This window comes from Podarcis liolepis, assembly GCF_965112155.1.
Source record: "Podarcis liolepis genome assembly, chromosome: 5".
Taxonomy (NCBI): Eukaryota; Metazoa; Chordata; class Lepidosauria; order Squamata; family Lacertidae; genus Podarcis; species Podarcis liolepis.
Genome location: NC_139556.1, coordinates 66,320,734 through 66,343,517, shown reverse-complemented (window position 1 = coordinate 66,343,517; position 22,784 = coordinate 66,320,734).

Genomic DNA, 22,784 nt, shown 5'->3' with positions numbered 1-22,784 from the left:
GTGGAACTCGTCGGGTGGGGCCACCGGACTCAGAAGGGACCTGTGGAATACCGGGTGAACCTTCAGGTGTGCTGGCAACCGGAGACGGAAAGCCACAGGCGAGACCTGGTTCACGATAGGGAACGGGCCGGTGAACCGGGCGTCCAGCTTCCGCGAAGGTCGAGAAGGGTGGAGGTGGCGAGTGGAAAGCCACACCAGGTCACCGACGTGAAGTTCCGGCCCCACCTGGCGGTGGCGGTCGGCCTGGACCTTGTACGCCTCCTTGGCCTGGCGCAGCTGCTCCATCAACAGCTGTTGCTGGGACTGGAGCTCCTGAAGCCACTCTGTCACCGCAGGGACCGCAGATGTCGGCAGCACATCCGGAAACAACCGTGGATGAAAACCATAACTGGCTTGGAACGGGGTCTGCTGGGTGGACGCATTCACCGCTGGGTGGACGCATTCACCGCGTTGTTATAAGCGAACTCCGCCAATGCTAGGTGGTCGACCCAGTCGTCCTGCTGGTAGCTGCAGTAACACCGGAGGTACTGTTCCAGCACCGCGTTCGCCCGTTCCGTCTGGCCATCAGTCTGTGGGTGGTAAGCAGATGAGAGACAGACCTCTGTCCCGAGGGCCTGGTGCAAAGCACGCCAAAACCGGGACGTGAACTGAACGCCACGGTCGGACACTACACGCTCAGGTAGGCCATGCAGGCGGAAGACATGCTGGAGGAACAGCTGCGCGGTTTCCTTAGCTGAGGGTACGGATGGGCAGGGGGCACAGTGCACCATCTTCGTGAAGTGGTCGGAGAAAACTAGAAGGCAGGTGCAGCCACGAGACGGGGGTAACTCCACTACAAAGTCCAAAGACACCGTGTGCCAAGGACGTGGTGGAACCGGCAACGGCTGAAGAAGGCCGGGGGGTCGCCCGGTAGGCCCCTTGGCCCGCCTGCAGACGTCACAACCAGCGACGTAGCGAGCCACGTCGGCCTTCAAACGGGGCCACCAAAACTCACGGCTTACCAAATGGGTGGTCCGATACCGCCCAAAGTGCCCCGCCGCTGGCGCATCATGGGTCATCCGGAGAATCTCAGCCCGCAGCGGCCCTGATGGGATGTACAGGCGCCCGTGGTGCAGCAGAAGACCCTGATGCGAGACCAGCCCTGGATACTGAGGGCATGATCCTTCGGCCAGTTCCCGGAGTCGTTCCTGGGCCCAAGCGTCGACCCGCTGCTGTTCCCGCACCCGAGCCTGCAGTGGCTCAACCTCCTGGGTGGCCAGGAATGCCGCTGGTGGTAGGATCATGGTGGGTGCTGCTTGCTGAACCGTGTCTACGTTGTCTTCGGGTTTCCGGGACAGGGCATCCGCCTTCTGGTTTTGGGAGCTAGGGATGTAGCGGATCCGGAACTGGAACCGGGAAAAGAACAACGCCCACCGGATCTGCCTTTGGTTCAGCTTGCGGGTGGTCTGGAGGTATTCCAGGTTCCGGTGGTCGGTTCTCACCTCCACCGGGTGTCGTGCTCCTTCAAGATGATGGCGCCAAACCTCAAAGGCCACCTTGATGGCCAGTAGTTCCCGCTCCCACACGGTATAGTTACGCTCCGCTGGGAGGAGCTGGCGGGAATAGAAGGCGCAAGGTAAAAGTGGCGCTTCCGGTCCGTGCTGCTGAGACAAGACGGCACCGAGAGCCATACTGGAGGCGTCAGTCTCTACCACAAAGGGTCGAGAAGGATCCGGATGTTGCAAGATTGGCGCTCTCTGGAAACAGGCCTTCAACCCTTGAAACGCCTCCTCCGCCTCCTTGTCCCAGGAAAACGGCGTCTTGGGGCGCAGTAGTCGGGTCAACGGGGTGGTGCGGTGAGCATAGTCCGCAATGAAAGTCCGGTAATAGTTGGCGAACCCCAGGAAACGCTGTAGGTCCTTGCGGTTCCGAGGTGCCGCCCATTCTCGAACCGCTGCCACCTTCCCAGGATCCATCTGCACCCCACCTGGTGAGAGTCGGTGACCCAGGAAGTCCACTGACCGCTGATGAAACTCGCACTTGCTGAGCTTTGCATATAGACGATGCTCGCGCAAGCGCTGCAGCACGGTCCGGACATGGCCTTCGTGGCACGCCGGGTCACGGGAGTAAACCAGAATGTCATCCAAGTACACCACCACGTACTTGTCTAGTAAGTCCTGGAACACGTGATTGATGTACCGTTGGAACACAGCAGGCGCGTTGCACAAACCAAAGGGCATAACCAGGTATTTGAACTGTCCGTACCGGGTCCCAAATGCGGTCTTCCACTCATCCCCGGCGCGGATCCGAATCAAATTGTAGGCACCCCGGAGGTCTAGCTTGGTGAACACCTGCGCCCCTTGCACCCGCTCCAGTAACTCCGAAATAAGGGGCAAGGGGTACCGGTCCGGGATGGTAATTTTGTTCAGGGCCCGGTAATCATGGCAAAGGCGGAGCTCCCCACATTTCTTTTTCACAAAGAGCACTGGCGCAGCAGTGGGCGAGGTAGAAGGCCTAATGAACCCACGCTCCAGGTTCTTGCGCAAGAAGTCCTGTAAAGCCTCGCGCTCTGGTTCTGTTAACGAGTATAAGCGACTCACCGGTAGAGGCGCTCCGGGCTGGAGGTCTATGCCACAGTCAAAGGACCGATGCGGCGGCAGCTGGTCTGCCCCCCGTTCCTCAAACACGTCGTGATATTCCCGGTATTCAGCGGGGAGCGTTGCAGCAACCTCCTCAGTGGGCGCAGCTGCTAGCATCTCAGTCTCAGCAGGAGAACTGGGGTCTGGGAAGTGTACAGTCCGTTTGACCCAGTCGATCCGCACATTGTGAGCCTCCAGCCAGTCCATCCCAAGCACCAGGGGGAACCGGGGCATGGAGGCAATATCCAGAGTTCGCATCTCACGGTGCTGCTGGAGGCACAGGACCAGGGGCTGGGTCTCCTGAGTGACGGCACCCGAACGCAGGGGCCGTCCGTCGATTGCCTCCACCTGCACCGGTTCTGGCTTGTTCCGAAGTGGCACCCGATGCTGGGCAGCAAAAGCAGCGTCCATATAAGAGCGGGTTGCGCCCGAATCCACCAGCGCATGGGTAAGAATCCATGGCCCTCCTGGAGGGTATAGATGTACCGGAACCATAAGGTGTTGTAATTCAATTGGTGCGGCCCCATTCTGTGCTGTTTGGGACCCCAGGTAGCCAGGGCCATCAGCTACTGGGGTTTGGTGGTTTCCCTGCGGCTGGCGTTTCTCAGGACAGGACCTTGCATAGTGTCCGCTTCCGCCACAATAGAGACATAGATTCCCCTCCCGACGCCGTGACTTCTCTGCGGGGGAGAGGCGTGGCCGCACTGCCCCAAGCTGCATAGGTTCCTCCAATGACTTAGCTGGGCCCGTGGGGCTGCTGGTAGACACTGGGGCCAAGAACTGGAGGTGCCGGCGGTCCCGAGCCTGACGCCGGTCCTCTAGCCGATCGTCAATCTGTAGACTCCATTGAATAAGAGTGTCTAGCGTGGTGGGGCGTTCCATTGTGGCCAGCTGGTCCAGTATCTCATCTGAAAGCCCCTCAAGATACTGGTCCCGGAGAGCCGAGTCGTTCCAGGTCAAGTCCTGTGCCAGCAGCCGGAACTCTGTGGTGTATGCGGCCACCGTGGTCTTGCCCTGCCTCAACCGCCGAATCGCCCGGTTGGCTTGACTCTCCTTCTGGGGGTTGCCGAACGCGGCCTCCAACAGATTGCAAAACCCCCCGTAGTCTGTCAGCAAGGGGGAGTCTTGCCTGAGCAGCGGCAACGCCCACTTGGCCGCCTGGTCCTTTAACAAACTAATCAAAAAATGCACCTTGGTGCGGTCGTCAGGGAAATTCCGGGCGCGCCCCTGAATATACAGCTTGGCCTGGGCAAGGAACATGGGAAAGCTGGCCGGGGCCCCATCAAATTTCTCAGGCAAAGCCACTGGGTACTTGCCAGAAGCCGGGGCGTCGGCCCCAGGAGCCGGTAGGGCGTCCAAACGCTGCTGCAGTGCCGTAACCACGTTACTGAGCTGCTGCACGGTGTGCCTCAAAGCCTGGTTCTCCTGGGCGATTGCCAACAGTCTAGCCGCTTGGTCGGCCATGGCCTCTGACTCTTCCCGAACGCACCCCTACGAAGGGGGAGTGCGGGTGCGGCGGGAGCAAACTGTGCTGGTCCCAGGGGTAAGGTACCGTGAGTGTAGCAGAGTCCACACGAAGAGGGGCGAGGTCCGATGCAGAGAGCCGGGCGGGGAACAGGAACACTGGAACAGAAGGCGGAGCAGGTAACAGGAACGCCGGATGGTCGGGGACAGGAGGCCGAGCAGGGAACCGGAGTACTGGATAGTCAGGAACAGGAAGCCGAGCAGGGATCAAGAACACAGGAAGGTCCGTAGCCAACAACGACGTTGCTCCCGCAACCTGGGGCCGGCCTGACTGGGCTTTTATCCTCTTCTAAGGTCAGGGGCGGTCCCGACCTCCAGGAGCCCCGCCTCCTCTGGCCTTAAGGCGAGCACTCCTCCTGGGGGCAACCAGTTCCCTTCGCCTCTCTGCCCTAAGCCTCTGCAGATCAGGAGAGGCCGAAGGGTTACTGGGCCCTGGAGGAGGCTCACCTGTGGCCACTGAGTCATCCAGCACCTCTGGGGCCAGAATGGTTTCACCTGGTGCCTGCTCTTGAGTTTCCTCAGCATCTAGGCCTTGCCCCAGTTCAGCCGGCCCTGGAGGCGGGGACTCCTGTGCCGGCTGGGATTCCTCCGGATCGCTCTCAGACTCGGAATCCCAGGCCATCACAGGATTTAAAATTGGTGCAGATGTATGGAATAGGAGGGCAGGACTTACACCATGCCATATCAGTGTTAGATTTCCTGATCTATGATTGCAGTCATAGGACTGTTGTCTTTCACATGACGGTATATGTTTTGACTCCACAAAGTGGGAGGTGACGAAGACGGGATGTTTGTGTTACTGTGTTCCCTGAAGTGGGACTATTGTCCTTTGTTCTTTTTCTCTTTGCTGTCTGATGCTAGAGAGAGAGAGGGAGCCATGTTGCAGTGCTCCGTGTGTGTTTATATGTAAATAAAGTAGATTAGCCAAAATGCTGAGTTGCTGAGGTCTGTTATGCAACTGTGCAAACTCTGTGGATCCCTAAGTGTGCCGGTGTCTGTTGGCATCGGTCGCTGTGATGTTCGGGCGGAAGAAAGCTTTTGAAGCTCCCGAACCAGGAGGGAGAGAACATGCCAGTCGGGCATGCTTCTCTGCCAGGGTCCTACTCGAGTGTAGGCTGAACTCCTGACAATCAGGATGTAAATAACGTAAAAAAATAGCATAATAACGTAAGACAGGCCTGCTGAATCATCCTGTTCTCACAGGGGTTGATCAGATGTCTTCAAGCTGGAAATGAGCATAACAGCATTCTGCCACCCTATGAATCCCAGCAATTGGTATCCAAAGGTGTGCTGTCTCTGACAGTGCAATGTAGCCATTGTGGCTAGTAACCTTGTCCTCCCTGAATTTGTCCAATCCTCTTTAAAAGCCATTCAAGTTGAGTTGGTGGCCATCCCTTCTTTCTGCAGGAGCAAGTTTAACTATGCACTGTGTGAAGCAGTGGCAAGTGAGCCTCACAGAGGACAGTGTGCCACAGCTCGAGCACTGCCATGGATGAAGCCCTTTCCTCAGTTACCATCTCTCTCATGGGACAAGCTGCAGCTCAGAGGTAAGGCACATGGTTTGTGTGCAGAAGGTCCCAGGCTGATTCTATGATAACCTCCATTAAAAGTACAGTGGTGCCCCGCAAGACGAAATTAATTCGTTCCGCAAGTTTTGTCATCTAGCAAATTTTTCGTCTTGCGAATCACAAAATCCCATAGGAATGCATTGAAAATCAATTAATGTGTTCCTATGGTCAAAAAAAGTCCAAACAAAGCCAAATTTGGTACAACAACAGTTTATTAACTGCTCTTTAAAGTCACACATACTGTAAAGAGCAGTTCAAAAATTGAAGGAAAAATAAATTAACTTTATAAACAAAACATGTCTTTGTTTTTAGACAAAGGAAACAAAGTCGCGAGACGTTTTTGTCTTGCGAAGCAAGCCCATAGGGAAATTCGTCTTGCGAGGCAAATCGAAAACGGAAAAACCTTTCGTCTAGCGAGTTTTTTGTCTTGCGAGGCATTCGTCTTGCGAGGTACCACTGTATTTGGCAGCCAATGATTGGAAAGTCCCATTTGGGCTACTGTCGTCATATCCTGTTTGTACGCTTCCCAGAAGAATGTGGTGGCCACGGTAAGAAACCCAGACTGGCCTTGGGTCTGATCCAGCAGGGCTCTCCTTATGTTCCTACCTCTAGTGGCCTGAATGAGGGCTTCCAAAGTCAATCTCATTATCTCCATATCACAAATGCAAAGCTGAGGCTTAAAGCACAGAGGTTTGTCCAGGAAAGCCTACTGAGTCTATGTCCAAGTTAAGGTTTGGACCCAATACATTCTGGCACACAATCCACACTTCACCAGCTCTTACAAAGCTGCCTCTGCTCAGCAATTATATTTCCCCCCCATATGAAAAAAAGCTTACCATTGTAGGCAATTTAATTTTAGGCTTATAATAAATAGCCTGTTCTCCAGCTTTTGGTGGAGAGGTCAATGTCATTGTCTGAAAGACACATGGGCTTGAAGATAAATGGAGGAAGTGGCATCTTAAGAATGAGTTTGATAATGACATTAATCTTGCTAAGAGAAGCAAAGAGCCATATAGCAAAGCAGAGAGCGGCTGTCTCCAAACTCCCTTCAGAAGAAGGGCTTGTATTTCACTCAAGGGCTCTGGGCAAAATGTGCTATGAAAGAAAGGGGGAGAAAACCATGTTTGGATTCATCGGGCCCTAGCTTGTATAGTTCTTGCTCTTATTTACAAGAAAACAATACTTGTCATTCAAGCAACAGCCATTGTCAAGCACAGAAACCTGCCCTGGAACTCATTTCTGCACAGCGGTCATGATTTGCAAACTCTTTGAAGTGGCACCGTGATGCTGAGTTATGGCTGCTGGCATCCAGCATTTCCTGTGTGACACCATAGGAGCTGCACTTTCTGTGGTTAACCTCCAAAGCAACATTCACGGGCAATATGGCAAAAAGAAGAAGTAGTTGCCTATTAATAATTTGCAGCAGAGGTCAGGAAAACCTTAGAAGGATCAAGAAGCCTGGGTGGAAGGATGGAAGTCCTCACAGCCTACTGCCCTCCTGACATCTTGTCAGACGTGAAGGGGAAATCTATTTCATCACTACTGAAAATATTTTCAATGTATTAAGAAAGTGGGCTTGGAGAGTGCTGTGATGAAATGGTGGGGAACACACACACACACACACTTTTCCATGTATAGGACTAGGTTTTTTTTTTACTTTAAAATAAGGTTAAAAATCTGGGGGCATATGGATAGTGCACATGCCCATTTTCTAAATTTGGGGTCCCCAAAAGTAGTGGGTATCATATACACGGGGGCATCTTATACACGGAAAAAAATTGGTATATATATTTGTCTGTGTTTCTGTGTGTGTGTGTAAATTTACAGGTACAAAAGACCAAAACCCACCATCTTGTCTCCAAAGTTTACAGAGTATGCAGACCTTTGGGATTGGTTGTCTGGCTGCTTCATCTTCTTCTTCTTAACAACCTTCTAGACAATCATCTCAAAGTGATGTACAATAAAAACAGAAAGGCACATAATGGATGCTTGTCGTATCTCAACAGGAATACTGTGGGTAGCCACACTAAAAGCCTTGCTTCAAATTACCATGGAGCAGGCTTCTGAGATCTTTGGAACTTTTAGGAGAAGCTCCCCCACAAACTGCAGTGACCTGTTAGGTATATAAGGGAGATGGCAGTCTTTCAAGTAACTTGGTCCTGAGTTGTTTAGTGATGCATTCGGTGGGGTTTAGGCACATCATTCATCAATGGGGAGCAATGTTTTCCTACTGAAGATAGGAAAAACAACCCTCTGAAGATAGGAAAAACACCCCACCCCAATCTTTGAGTGGTGTGAGGTTGCAGGAGTACCAGGCACGTATAACAGAGTCTGTGATTCCTTTTGGACTATGAGGCACAGCACAGACTCTGATGTCTTTATGAAATATGGTTAGTTGTGCACATATACACAATCTCAGCCTAAATGGAGAGAGTGCAGAGCATTCACATCTCAAGAGGTTCCTCTTCCTTCCATTGCTGCAGCCTTGGATTCAAAGAGACCCTAAACATCATGCCAGACCATCTCAACAGCGTAAAACAGACTGCCTGCCTTGAGCGCTGGCTTCTGCTCTCCAGCTTGCAAAACTGAAACATTTTCGAGTTTACTTACATCCTCCAAACTGCAAAACCTACCCTCCTCACTATGGCATTGTATTTTGCTAACCACCCAGAGCTCAGGGTGGCACTCCAGCCATTTGCTGGCTGGCACTAAGTTTTAGCTTTGCTTATGGCATCTCTCCTTGTCTTTTGTTAGGTCAATGACTCGGCCATTACGTACCTCTCGATGGTTCATCTGCCAGGCGTTTCCCTGGACACAGAAAAGCAAAGTCAGATTATTTAAAATCTAACTTTCAATTTAACCCTCCAAGCATTGATTATTTCTAAATTTTATTAGACCCGTGAATTTTTGGGGATCTGGCCCCCTACAAACTCATAACATATAGACAGCTAGATAGATAGAGTCAATTTGTAGACTGTCTTTCATCATATCACGGTGATCTCAGGGCAATTTCCAACAATCCCCCAAATACAGCGATACCATGTAATAGAGCAACAGTAGGAGTACAAGAAACCCAAAGACTGATTACTAATTTTCTCTAAAACCCTTGGAGAATAGGATTGTTTTTCTTGCTGTTAAACCTTAGCCTGCACACTTAGGCTAACCAAAACTGTTTAAACTGTTGGCTATAAAAGGCCTTGTATAAACCATTTTGCGCCAACTTTAAACTGTACAGTGTCCCCTCCACACACACACACACCAAAAGGACATATGGGGTTCTCATCACCATTTGTTATAATAGAGATTCAAGTATTATCTGTCTTCCACTAAGAATGTACATAGCTTTTTAGTGAGGAACTAACACTGATTATTTCATGATGGAAAATGCCACTGAGGCTGAGAACCTCTAACTACAAACAGTCATCTGAGATTCATTCATTCATTCATTCATTCATTCATTCATATACCACCCTTCACCCAAAGACCTCAGGGTGGTTTACAGCATAAAATTACAAAATGAAAACACAAAATATGGAACATAATAAAAACAAATAAAAAAGAAGCCACCTCCCACACAAAAAATTAAAAAATGAAAAGGTCATCGATAGCTTAATCAGCCAAAGTCCTGGTTATAAAGGAGCGTTTTTGCCTGGCACCTAAAGATACGTAATGAAGACACCAAGTGAGCTTCCCTGCAGAGAGCATTCAACAAATAGGAAGCCACCACAGAAAAGACCTGTTCTTATGTTGCCACTCCCTGGACAAGCATATTTCCTTGTGGAGGAGGCACACGAAAAAGGGCTTCAGATGATGATTGCAGGGTCCGTGTCTGTTCATATGTCGAGAGTACTCTGGGAAAGAGTCCCTGGGATTCCTACAAACAGGAAAAGAAGCACGCTATAGGGTTATATGGCTTTCCAAACTGCTGCTCAAATCAATCAAGTGTAATTCAAATAGTCAGAGGAGGGATTTTATTTTATTTATTTATTTTAAGGGTGTGAGAGTTTCTGAATAACCCTGGGCAAAACAAAGAAACACTTAAACAAAAGTAACATTCATTCAGGATAAAAAGGGCATCAATTCAGGCTTTTAAGAAAATAAAGGAAACCTAACACTTGGTCCACTGTCCTAATTTAGATGCTGAAGACAAGAAGAAAGGACAAACTACAAAGAGTCCACAAACTGGCTTAAAAATGGGGTGGTTTTTTTTGTTTTAGGATTAGGATCAGGCATACAGGCAGCTGGTAAAATGAACCATATCCCTTGTTTGGAAGCCTTCTGCTGTTATATTGTTTGATCCTGGGAGATGTTTGAAAACCAAAAACAACCAATCACAGCACATTTGGTTTATATTTTCCAATTAACAATGGCCTATCAATTTACAGAGAGACAAAGAGCCCAAAAAGTGACTAGCAGGCAGGCAGGCAGAAGGATGAATTGGGGGGAAAGCTCATTTAAGAAGCCTGGATTATGCTCCTTCCTAAATGAGCTAAAGAGCCCCTGGTGCTTAGCAACAACCTCTTCCTGGGAGAAACCACTCAGGTCCAGTGCCCCTATTTTCCAGGGACATCCCTGATTTAAAGAAGCCATCTCAGTTTCTGATTTGATCCCTGGAATTTCCCACTTTTCCATAGGATGTCACTATTTTCATTGGAGAAATGTTGGAGTTATCCAACCTCCCAAGCTGTCTGAAGGCAATCCTGTATAGGGAAGGTTTTTAAATGTTTAATGTTTTATTATGTTTTTATATATGTTGGAAGCTGCCCAGAGTGCTGGGGCAACCCAATAGGATGTGTGGGGTATAGATAGTATAATTATCATTCTGGAATGGGATGTCCCTATTTTCATTGGAGAAATGTTGGAGGGTATGCAAGGCTTCTTAAGTAATTGAGTTTTGGGGGTTTTTTTTTGGTTTTTTTTTTGCAAATTTGTCCCCACTTAATAGTGTGAATGGCTGATGAGATTGCCAGCTTATTATTTCCCATTCTCCCGCCTGCTTCTTACATTTTCCTACTGCGTATTTTGATTCCCCCGGTGTTTTTCTGACTTATTCATTTTAAGATCACCTGCATAAGGTTGTGATATCACGGAAGAAAAGTGAGCATAAGTTCTGTGCATATTGTATTTTAATAGGACATTCCAGACCCCTTCTAAGCTGAGCCATTGAGTTTGGGGCTCTTTTCAGAACTGCTGGCTCAATGGACGCAGAAAAGAGCTCTCTTTCTTATCCTTTATAAATATGTAGCATGCAGGTGGCGTTTTCCACACTGAAAACATTTTGCCCTTTCTTTGACAAGCAAAACTAGTTTGTGGGTAAGTGCTATTGACTTAGTCTTCCAGGACGATGTGAAAAAGCAGGGATAGGTTTAGTACAGAATTGGAAATGGAAGAAGCAGTCCTTGAAAAAGAAAAGGGACTATAACATTTGCCCTGTGGGACAGGGATGTGGAGCCATTTTCAGTCTCAGGGCTACATTCCCTTCTGGGGGCCACACACTAGCAGTGGGTGAGGCCAGAGTCAAAAGAACGCAGAGCAGCAAATATGTATTTTATCTCTGTACAGTATGCCAGTTTCTGCACACATTCCTCTCTATCTTCTATGTAGGCAAGCAAGTCACCTTATCAGAGTTCAAGGGCACAGTCCAGCCAGGTGGAAACACTTAAGAAGAGTGCAAGGAAAGGCCAGAAGGGGTTGTGGCACTGGTATGTGTGTGGACTATGTCATCCTTACGTACACAGTCTCTGTTTCCATGCCATTGCCCTGCTGATGACTGGGAATGACAGCAAGGGCTGTTCCATGGAGCATGAAAAGACCAATTGGGTTGGATGAGTTTGCCTGAGTCCTCCAACTGCTCCAAAAGGAAGCACCTAAACAGCATTTGTGATTGATGCACCTTGTGGATTTTTCGGTCTTGCATGCAAGTGCCCCAGCAGCACCACAGAGAGCTGTAGAGGAACGCTTTGCAAAAAGGCCGCCTCTTCCTTGACCACTGTTGTGAGCCATGCCTGGAATTTCAGTGATGTAGATCAAAAGCATCCAGCAATAGAAGGACAGGCTAAGTATAGCACATTTATTACCATACTGCACATTTGGCAGCGTCTGTGTGTCATTGATATAATTTGCATATAATTTTTATGAAAGTATCAAATGCCAAATGGCAAGCGGCAGGATCTGTTGCGTTTCCTCGGCAATATTTGTATTCTAAAATGGTTACTCTCAAATGTGGGAGTATATTTTTGGAAATACAAAACTGTGGAAATAAAAAAATCATGAGTGAGTGTCTGCTTACTTCTCTCCCTCCCAATTCCACAGGCGTTTTGCAATTGTTCCAGTCCATTTTCAAACTTATCTTTCTAACCATGTGGGCTTGGAACTTTTCAAAAGAAAAAAAATGACAGCTGAGGCACTCTGGAATCAGACCAGAGCCTGCAGAGAGCACATCTATGTATCATTTGTGCTCTAGATGGCCTAGACAAGAAGATTTAATTTGTTTTTCATTTCTCTTTGGCTTGCTGTGGCCATGTTTTGCAGGCTTTCTGGCGTTTTCTGCAACTAAACTTCCTCCATATGCCTTTCTTGGCAATTTAGGCCAATAGCTAGCAAAAAAAAAACCAACACAAAAAAACGTGGTTTCCATCTCTCTCCAGATTTTGAGCTAACCTAAATAAACTCATGTGCATCTGACACCAATTAATTCTATGCACCAAGCAGTGGGGGGCAGGAAATCCATCCAGGTGTTCAAGAGTTAAATTCCACAGCTTATATAGGCAGCCTGGCAAGTTCCATCATGTTGCTGTGGAAACTAACTTTCAAAACCACAGTGATGTATAGCAAAGCTTTGGGTCAGTGAGTAATAAATTCTGTTTTAAAAAGTGATTCCGCCCCCCCTCCCCCCAATCTGCTGATGCAAACATCGTTATGAGAAATGACGGCTGGGAGATGGATTTTTTTATATCCATTCCCAAACAAAGAAAATAGCTGAAGGCGGGGAGGGCGGGAGGGGACAAAAAAGCAGGTAAAAGAGGAGAAAAGTTGGAAATCAGAGAGCGCTATAAATAAAAGGCACAATGATGGAGGGGAAACATTCATTGCTGATTGGTTTATAGCCTGCAGTAGTTGAATGTCAATGCAAGGTCCCTCTTTGGAGTAATGACAAAGCTGGGATTGGCAGAGCAGAGAGAAAGGGAAGCTCCAGTTTTATGTGATTAGAAGAGCCCATCTTGGGAGATTGCAATGCCTCCTGGCTCTTGGTGGATGTCTTCTGAAGTGCCACAACTTGCTTCGCAAACTCTCCTGCCTGCCATCCGTGTTGTCTCGTGCCTTCCTCAGCTCTGTCTCTGTCATGCGACGGAGTCGACTGTACTGTTGTTTTGATTGCTATCTCTGCTTCTCAGCTTGAATTATACCAGGATGGTGCACAGCTACCGCTGATAGCTCCACTGCTTGGCTACCTACGTGCCATGAACTGTAGCACCCAATTCCCCCCGTTGGCCCTGCTGTTCTCAAGGTTGAGGCAAAAGAGGAACACTGGACCTCTCTCATCCGCCTGTAGCACAATCAAAGCTGGCAAATTAACTGCAGGACTGTCTGGAGGGAGGGCGGGGTGGAAATGTCTTCAAAATGTGATGATCCAAATAAGTCTCACTGCATCATATCTATCTCTATCTATCTATCTATCTATCTATCTATCTATCTATCTATCTATTATCTATCTATCTCACGTTAAGTCCTACCAGTGGGTCAAAATTGTAGTTGCTGCTGTATGACTATAACACTATTTTGTCCCCCTTACACAGATTAGAATCAGTGCTGCTGCAATACATTAACCTTCACCCTCACTCCCGCAAAGACAATGGCTTTGGCCATCAGTGGAACTCTTTCATGTTATGGGCGTTATGGGTTTGTGGGGACCAGATTCCCCTAAATTCCTGGGTGCCGTTCTTCCACATAATTCCTGGATTTAGTAAAAGTTAGAATTAATCAAGATTTGATTAACACCCCCCCCCAATCTTTAAGTCACTTATCCACATTTCCAGAACAAAATTCTCATGGCAGTTCTCACCAGCATTGTTGTGTGAATTTCCCCTGATAAACATCTCACCAAGCACTGGTGGCAGCTCTCCAATATTCTAGGCGTAGCTTCCCTTTAGCTGGGGACAATGGGGCATGAGTTTTATTCAAAGTAGACCGATTGAAATTAATAAACCTAAGTTAGCTATGGTCATTATTTTTGGTAGACCTACTCTGAGCAAAACTCATTTGACTACCACCCACTGCATACAACCCAATGAATCTGGGACTTTACACATGCCAAGTGCATGATGCTCTATCACTGAGTAAAAGCCTTCTTGCTATGGAACTCATTGCTTGGAATAATCAGTGAATAAGTGTCCCAAACCACAGTAGCTAACACAACCTAGCTTTTGTGTGAGGGCTCTGAGAGTACTGGTTCAAAGACAACAGCAGTCCATACATAATGGTCCAAATTTGCCAGAGTGCTTGGGAAGACCTTTTGTGTTAGTCCTCATTTGGGTTCACCATGTTGGGAGCTCTTTCTCTAGCTGCAGATTGGTCAGTTGTGTGAATCTCTTTGCTCTGCAGGTCAGGAAACCTTTGGAGCAGAGAATATAGTTAGTGTGTGAACCCAGAAAAAGTGTTGCAGCCAGTCCAATGTGAATGAGCCATCAAGAGCATGCACGTAGGTGTCATTGTGATTTATGTGGTAATTAATAAACAATTAAGGTGCCTTAGAGCATAGTTTGACATTTTATTTCCACTCTCTATCATGCATAGGCCCAATTTTTGCGCAAACCAGGACCGCCAATGGAAAGATTGTGGCCATGGTATAAAATGACTGCCAGTTTGTTTTCATTCTGTAGCCTTTACATAGAAAGCCATTTATGAAGACTGAAGGTAAATTGCATAGAATTCTCATATGTGAGTCACTCTTTCCTAGTTTGCACTAGAAAGCCTTGGGAGGTCAGCCTAGGTAGCTGAATGAATTCATCAAATTACTATACTGCATTACAATATTAGCTGAATAATGGGGTTTGTGAAGTCACTACTTTTTTTTTTTTTACATGAATTAATCTAGTCTGAAATTGAATCCCTGTGAATCTTAACTTGAGATGAGCCTGTAGTGGGGCACTCTGTTCATTTCCCCATCTCCCTTTTAAAAACATATCCTCTTTTATAGCCTGACCAGTAACCCTATTAAAGTAAGTGAATTTCTGCTAGGGATGCACGGATCAGCCTATTCCCATTCCATGTCAGTTTTACACACGCTCAATTATAGGTCTGTTTCTGTGGATTTTTTTAAACCAAGAAAAAAAATCACATTTAAATTCTATGCATTTTGTATCCCCTTTATATGCAATTGTATGGCTTATTTCTCTACAATGTATATTTCTGCCTGCTTCCCAATGCTTATCTCCCTAAAATACCCATTTTGTACACATTTCCCAATAAAATATGTATGTCATGTGCAGAAAATGTATAATAAAATTCAGAGAAGGGTGTAATCCAATTGATAGCTACATTCCAATCTGCATATAAACCCAGTACCGGTGAATTGAGTCAGTTTGCTTCTAAAAGCGGATCAAACACATTTCTCCTCCCATCTGCAATTTCAGCTGGATTTCAATGACACTAGGGGCTGCTTCAGACTACCTGTTCATCACTTGATAACTGCAATCTCAAGCAAGGTGTGAATAAGTCATCACATATCTAATAGCATGGAAAGAACGTTCCTATCTTACCTACCATCACATCAAGCACTTTTCAGTAGAGTCACATCACAGATTCAGCTGCTAGTAAAAAAAAAAAAGCCAGTTCACACACTTGCTTAGGCTGCAAGGCTCTTTGAATAGTGGGCACTCTCACACAGCCCTTCCATCAAACACCTAGGAAAACTTTTGGGGAAGGTGCCCCATGTAGAGACTGGTAAGTGTAGAAGTCCAGGAAGAGTAATTCTACCATTTCAATAAATGGAGGGCAGATATTCTTACTGTCCTGAGCTGTTGCTCCTTCCCCTCTCTGCGATGCAAAAAGGACCATATTTCTGATTTGTTCAGGTGTTTCTTCTGCAGATTTGAAACCAATATTCATGATTTTAAAATACCAGAGCAAAAATGACATCTTGCATATGTGGGATATTGTCCTGCATATGTAGAAAAAGTTGGAAATACTTTCAAATAGTTCTGCTGATCCACCGAGTAGAGAACAATGTGCAATTAAGCCAGGCCTCTACACTTAGAGTTTGTGTGAATTAGCTCCTGATTACTTTCAATTTTGTTCTCGTTGCATTTTGCTGGCACCCACAAGCACCACTCCAAGAGGTCTAAAGTCCTCCATGGGCTCAAGTCCCTCCTTGTATGAATTTTAACACTCGCTCTCCCAAGGCAGTTGCTGGTGGAAGGAGTGGTGAGGTGCAGCAGCCCCATTGCCATTTGAGGCAAGCGTTGAATAAATTTTGTTCTTGATAAAATCCCTGCTGCGTGGCACTGACAAAGGCACCGTTAATCATGAGATTGAAATGAGATAAGCTTATACCCTAAATTCCTTGGAGAAAAGGAAGGATACCAATGCAAAATTAATAAATAAAACAAGCCAATAAAAATAAATGCAATTTATCCCAGTCTGTCATGGTCCCTGACCCAGGCACCTTGCAGTATGCAATGGAGAAATTGGATAAGGGTGAGGGTTAATCTTCCCTCCTACCTTAAAATAATTAGGCGGTGGATGAGTGCTGTCTCTCTCTCTCTCTCTCTCTCTCTCTCTCTCTCTCTCTCTCTCTCTGCAACTTCCTGCTAGACTTTCTTTTCCTGTTATTTGCTTGCATCCTCCAGTAGGTCTTATAGGACTAGGTCTCTGATCAATAGGCCTTTATGCATCTCTGTGTACAGATGTGAAGCTGTCTAGAATGCTCCCTGCAGAGTTCTGAAAAGCTCTGGGTCTTTGTTCTTGTTGTTAAAACAGAACAATGTAGCATTGTTGTTTTTAAAATTATATAAAGCTTTTCTTTTTTTTTATTTTCTTCATTTAAAAACATCCGTTGGTGTGCTTTAACAAAAACAATCCAGAGCTCTTCAGGACTTTGCTGGCTACATTTTGAACAGACATGCAAAGAGAATGATAGAAATTTATAGGAAAAGCACTATGATACCACTTTAAACTGTCATGGCTCCCCCCAAAAGTTGAAGTTTGTTAAGGCTGCTGCGAGGCCCTAATTCCTCTCACAGAGCTCCAAATCCCAGAGTTCCCTGTGAAGAGGGATTGATGTTAAACTGTTCTGAAAATGGCAGCTTTGAGAGGGAAATAGAGACCTCCTAACAACTCTCAGCGCCCTTAACAAACTACAGTTCCTAGGGTTCTGTGGGGAAGCCATGCCTGTTTAAAGTGGTAGCATAATGCTTCACAAGTATCGTGTGAATGTAGCCAGGCCATCAATGCACAACCCCAGAATGCCAGTAGGTTCTTGTTGGCTTCTTACTTTGACCTAGATGAGACACTGCTTCTTTCCCTCATGATTTTAAAGGTCCCACAGAACTGGGCACAATGCAGACTCATAATGTATCAAAAGTGTGAGTGGGTACTCTTGCTTCATCCCTGTTCCCAGTGAGAAGCAGTGTGTCATCTCTCCACTTAGACCCAGGTTCATCTCTCCACTTAGACCCAGATCTCACTGTGTGAACCTATGTGAGTCACTCTAGCCCTCTTCAGGCATTTGTTTCCTGCTTGGCAGGGGGTTGGACTCGATGGCCCTTGTGGTCACTTCCAACTCTATGATTCTATGATTATCTGTGCTCCATAAACACACAAATGGTGGCTGGGCTATATGGGTGGCTGTCCCAGCTCTGCCCCCCCCTTGCTGTTCTGATAGCCCTACTTGAGGGTCTTCTTGAGAAATGGTGAACCTCCTGCTGTCACTGAGGCTCCAGGAAAATCTGGCTTGAATAAGGCCTCCCTCTCAACCACATTGGGTTACTGTATGAAACTGTATGCTGGAAGGAAGAGACCAGAGAAGAATGGCAAATCAAGTTGATGGGCCGTGCCAAAATGGCAAAATTAACTGGGAAGCTCAGGAATCAAGAAGACAATAAATTTTAAAAAGAATGGGAAATGTTCATAATGTATGTACAAAATCATTGTAAGCAGGTCAATACATTAGCAGGATTTTAAACACACTTGTAACGCAACAGAATGTATGGATAATTTAGGAAGATGAAAAATTGGAGAAGTACTGATATGCAGTTGAATTAGAGTCAATAGGGCCCATGGAGGCAGTGGAAGACAGGAGTGCCTGGAGTGCTCTGGTCCATGGAGTCATGAAGAGTCGGACACGACTAAACGACTAAACAACAACAACAAAGACCCATGGAAAGGATGGGAGGAGTCAGGAGATTCAGAGTAATCTTGACAATCAGTTTTGGAAAGGGTTTTGTTGTATGTTTATATTTTGGAAAATCAAATAAAAAAATATTTCAAAAAGAAAGAAACTGTATGCTGCCCTAAACTGGATGGAAATGAAACAAATGCTGAGCATTGCCAGTACCTCTACTAGCTTGCTTTTCCTGGTCTACCCCCTTGCTATAAATCCACAACAGTGCACATTAGCCACTTCCTTTTAGCCATTTTATATTACATTAGCATTACTGGGTATGCAGTGCTCCACAGGCATGTCTACCTTCCTTTTTAACAATGAGGTGGATATTTGTTTCTATTAATCCTGTCAGCAATCTTCCTCTAGTTACCCATGTTCTGCATATTGGGGCCTGATCCTGCAAAGACCGCCCATCTGGAGAGGATTTTTCAATGGTGTAGCCCTTTGTGATAGCTTTACTTGCAAGCTGGGGATTTTGGAAAGTGGGGAGCTTCTGAAGCAATGTTGCTCCAGGTCTTCTAATATCTTCTGTGCCTCTGCATGATTTGGGAGAAGTGTCAGAAACTTTCTTCCCCCAAACCACAAATAATTCTGGGTAGCTTTTGCAGTGTGGTAAATCAGGGTTCTAAATCCTTTAAGCTCCAGCATTCTACAAAGCTGGATGCACTTCACAATTGTGGTCATTCAGGGATGCAATTAGCATGCATTTGCCAAATGGGTCACTTATTAAATAATAATAATAAAAATTCAAGTAGAGCAACTTATTTAAGGAAACACTATTTTGATATGAAAGAACGATAAAGCAGGCTTTGGATTACAGTGTGGATAACTCTAAGACTTTAATAACCCTTCTGATTGCTCACAAAGTGGCCTTCTGTGCTGTGTTACTAATGCATTAGTATTTCTCTAGGAAAAAGGCAGGCCCATGGTGATACTCAGCTAATAAAATGGGCATCTGCATTGCCAGTCAACTCTTTATTGAAGGTCTCCTAGGAGGAAAATGCTATAATCAGCTTATCTAGAGCACATTAGAAATAAAAAAGCAATAAGCATTGTGACATTGTTATAATAACCACAGTGAAATCAGTAGCAGCTGAGATTTAAATGGAAGATCACTTACCACAAGGCCAGGGTTTCTAATTACTTGATCTATTTTTTTTTTAAAAAAAAAACCCTAGCTCCCTAAAGTAAGTGGACCAAGTTTCTATGTTATGCTTTAAATATGTGAGGTGTCCTCCTGGTATGAAGGATGCTAGAGAAATTGCTGAGCTAGCACCAGAGAGATAGGCTGAGAATGATTGTGAAAAGCCTGTCAGTGAGTGCTAAGCTGGAATGAGGACTGGGACCCACTTGTTTAGTGGGCTTAGTCACCAATAGTCACAGATCAAAGAACTGGACTTGGAAAGCAGGAAGTCATAAAGGTCCCAAGGAGTGAAGGTGTGAAGCCCCACACTGTGCTATTGACCTGTTTGTCAGAGAGTTTCATAGCCTCCTTCCTTCCCTTGTGTACCTTTCCTTACTCTTTCATAAAACAGCCACCCAAGTCTTATGTAAACTAACATCAACAGATTTTCCAGCTGGGAGTCAGCGAAGGCTAGAAATTTCACACATTGTCATAGGTTAATAAAAACAAAACAGAGGCTGAGGCTCACTGGACTAACCATGGAAGAAAAATGACTGCTAATCATTTAGGGGGGAAACCACAATCTTCTGAGAGCAGCCTTGGCCACAAAGGCAAAGACATAGCAGAGTTTGCCTGAACTCCTCGCAATTTTGTATGCTTGTCCTGGAGCTGCTCCAGGTTCTTACTTGGTTGTTGAGTGTCTCATATAGGGCTATAATTTCAATAGGGTACCATCAACACATGCTTGATTCAACACTATGCTGGCTACTTCTGTTGTGTTACTATGCTGGACAATGAATATTCATGCAATTATTTTAGAGAGGGCCTGCTTTTTCACATATGGATTTTCTCCGAACTAAAACAACAGTGAACAGCTAAGGTAAACTGAGTGCTGCAAGCCCTACTGAAAATGATTAGGACTAGTCCCTAATGTATTGTGCCATTTGCTTGTTCTACTTATTGTACTCTATGTACTACCAATCATTAGTGCTGAAAGGCCCAGGATCAGCATCTAGAAGGCTGCAGCATTTGCTGTGTTCCCCACACTACAGTAAAGTGGTACCTCGGGTTACATACGCTTCAGGATGAGAACAGAAATCTTGCTCTGGCGGCGCGGCAGCAGCAGGAGGCCCCATTAGCTAAAGTGGTGCTTCAGGTTAAGAACAGACCTCCAGAACGAATTAAGTACTTAACCTGAGGTACCACTGTAGATGCACTGGAACTGGTGCCTGGACTACAACTCCCATCATCCCTGATCATTGGACATGCTGACTGGAAAGAATGGGTAATCCAAGGAGGGAACCACAATGGCTACTTCTGGTCTCTTAACAACCTTCCTTTCACAGGGTGAATGCCCTCTTTGCAACTTCAGTTTCATTCACGCTACAAACAAAGCTTGCAGAATTGCACTAGCAATGGTGGAGAGGAAGCCCTAGGCAAATCTCCCCACCTCACTGCCACACACATCCAGACAAATTATTATTATTTTCCTACTGCAAATACAACATCCTGAGACCATTATTGTGCTGGATTGCCTCGTGCATGAAAGAGAGATAGTTTCTTTTCCAAATGTGCATATAACATTAGTGATGACTGCGACACAATATCTATCCTGCAGGCCAATAGAGATGTCCAAGGATTCAAGAGCTGTTTAACATAATCTTGTGGGCAAGCATGCGACGGGCAAGTACTGTAGCCACTTGATCAGGAATGCAAAAGCAAAGCATGTTGAAAGATACATTAATCTGAGATTTGCTGTAGTAGAAGGCCATTACAATTTTGCCACCTCCTCAGACACGTTGTTGTGAATCTCTAAGAGAGTCTGTGCTGAATGCTAGGAAAATAAATCAGGTGTTATGCCTAAAATAATAAACACGATCCTTTCAGCATTGTGTCCTTCTGTATAGCCAGCACCCACAGCATCCCCAAACAGAGATTTAGCATGCCAACACCCTTAAAATCCAGCAATTTTCTTCCCTTCTCCCTTTAATCTCCCCCCTTTACACTAATGTAATGCTTATTTAGGAGGAGCAGCCATCTGTGAATGTGGCGGCTGGCACTGCTAAATTTGCTATTGCTTTCTTCCTATGGTTAGATGAGACTCATGGTGCATGGAGAATTTCCCAGGACAGCAGAGCCTCTCTTTGATTACCTTTTTGATTCTCCCAGAAAGAGATTTTTCACAGTGCTCCTTTTTGCCCCTCCAAAAGGCCTCTCAGCTTAACAGCCTTCAAAGGCTCATTAGGCATCATTCTGCTATTTTCCTGGACTCAAACGCTGGTTCCAGAAGATGCCCCCAGCTCTCTCTATAGGAATGCCCACATCTGCCAACTTTCATGTGGTTTGTCCCTGGAAAAGAGCATCATGGGTTGCTTCCTCGTCCACACTTCATCACACATGCTCTCCCAATTAGTGTTCCATTGCCAGTTTTCTGAAAGTTCATTTTGCCCATTCACCACAGGCATTTTATCAATTTCTTTCTTCTCTCCCCCCCCCCATCCTAATAACTTTCATTAACTTTCTTGTTTGCTTCACCCTCTCTTTCACACAGGCACATACACACAATTAATTCCCTCGAATAGTGAACTCTTGGCGATTCTTTATTTGGGGCCACCCTAAAACAAGGCAGCCATTTCTACACTCTTGGGCAACTCCCTAGGCACACAAAAGTATGCAAGTTCACAAATGTAAAGAAAAAGAAGAAAGCCAGCCCATTTGTATATTTTTAATATCCAGCTGCACAAAAGGATGAAAATTATAATGCTGAAAATGGAATATTTCTCATATCTGCATTTTTGTTCTAGTATGGACCACTCCAGAATCCTTTTTATTGCACATTCGTGATTATTTGTACTCATGATGCTATCAAGGCAGTCACACACCTATGCCAAATTCTGACTTACATCTGTAGGCCATATTGAACCCAAGGTGGTGTCATGTCTTCCTTACTGCATACACACTGTCAATTCCCTCCCTCGGTATCTACCGGCTCACTGTGCTGTGGCCTGCAAACTTAATTACATTATTTAAACATTCCAGATTTATGAATTTATTCTCCAATAAGTGGGTTCTTGGGGTCCCTCTTCCCACACACCTTATTTTCTGTTCCAGTTCCGTTAACTTCTGCTTTACAATCATACAGAGATAAGGTTCTCCCTGGTACATTTGCACACTGTGTGGAAGTTATTGGCAATGCAGAGCAGCATCATATCTAGGAAGACCTAAGACCCTTATTAAAAGCTTGTTATTCGCTACAGTTTCATATCATTCTAATCAGTTATGTCACCATTTTTTGTGGAACAGTACCGGCACCTAAAGTGATTATGGGGGCTGTTGGATCATGCAGACCCATCGAGGATTGATTTGGTGCTGCATCTGCCTAATTAGCATGCCCAAAGATGCAGGAAAAACATGACAATGTATAAATTATCACATGAGGCAGTGGGAAAATCATATGAATAAAATTATATCGGAGCCAGACACCCATAACCCTATATAAATGCTGCAAAGGTTATGCCGAACTTCTAATTAGCAAAATGTTTCATCTGGCCCTAAAGGCCTTTTATAGG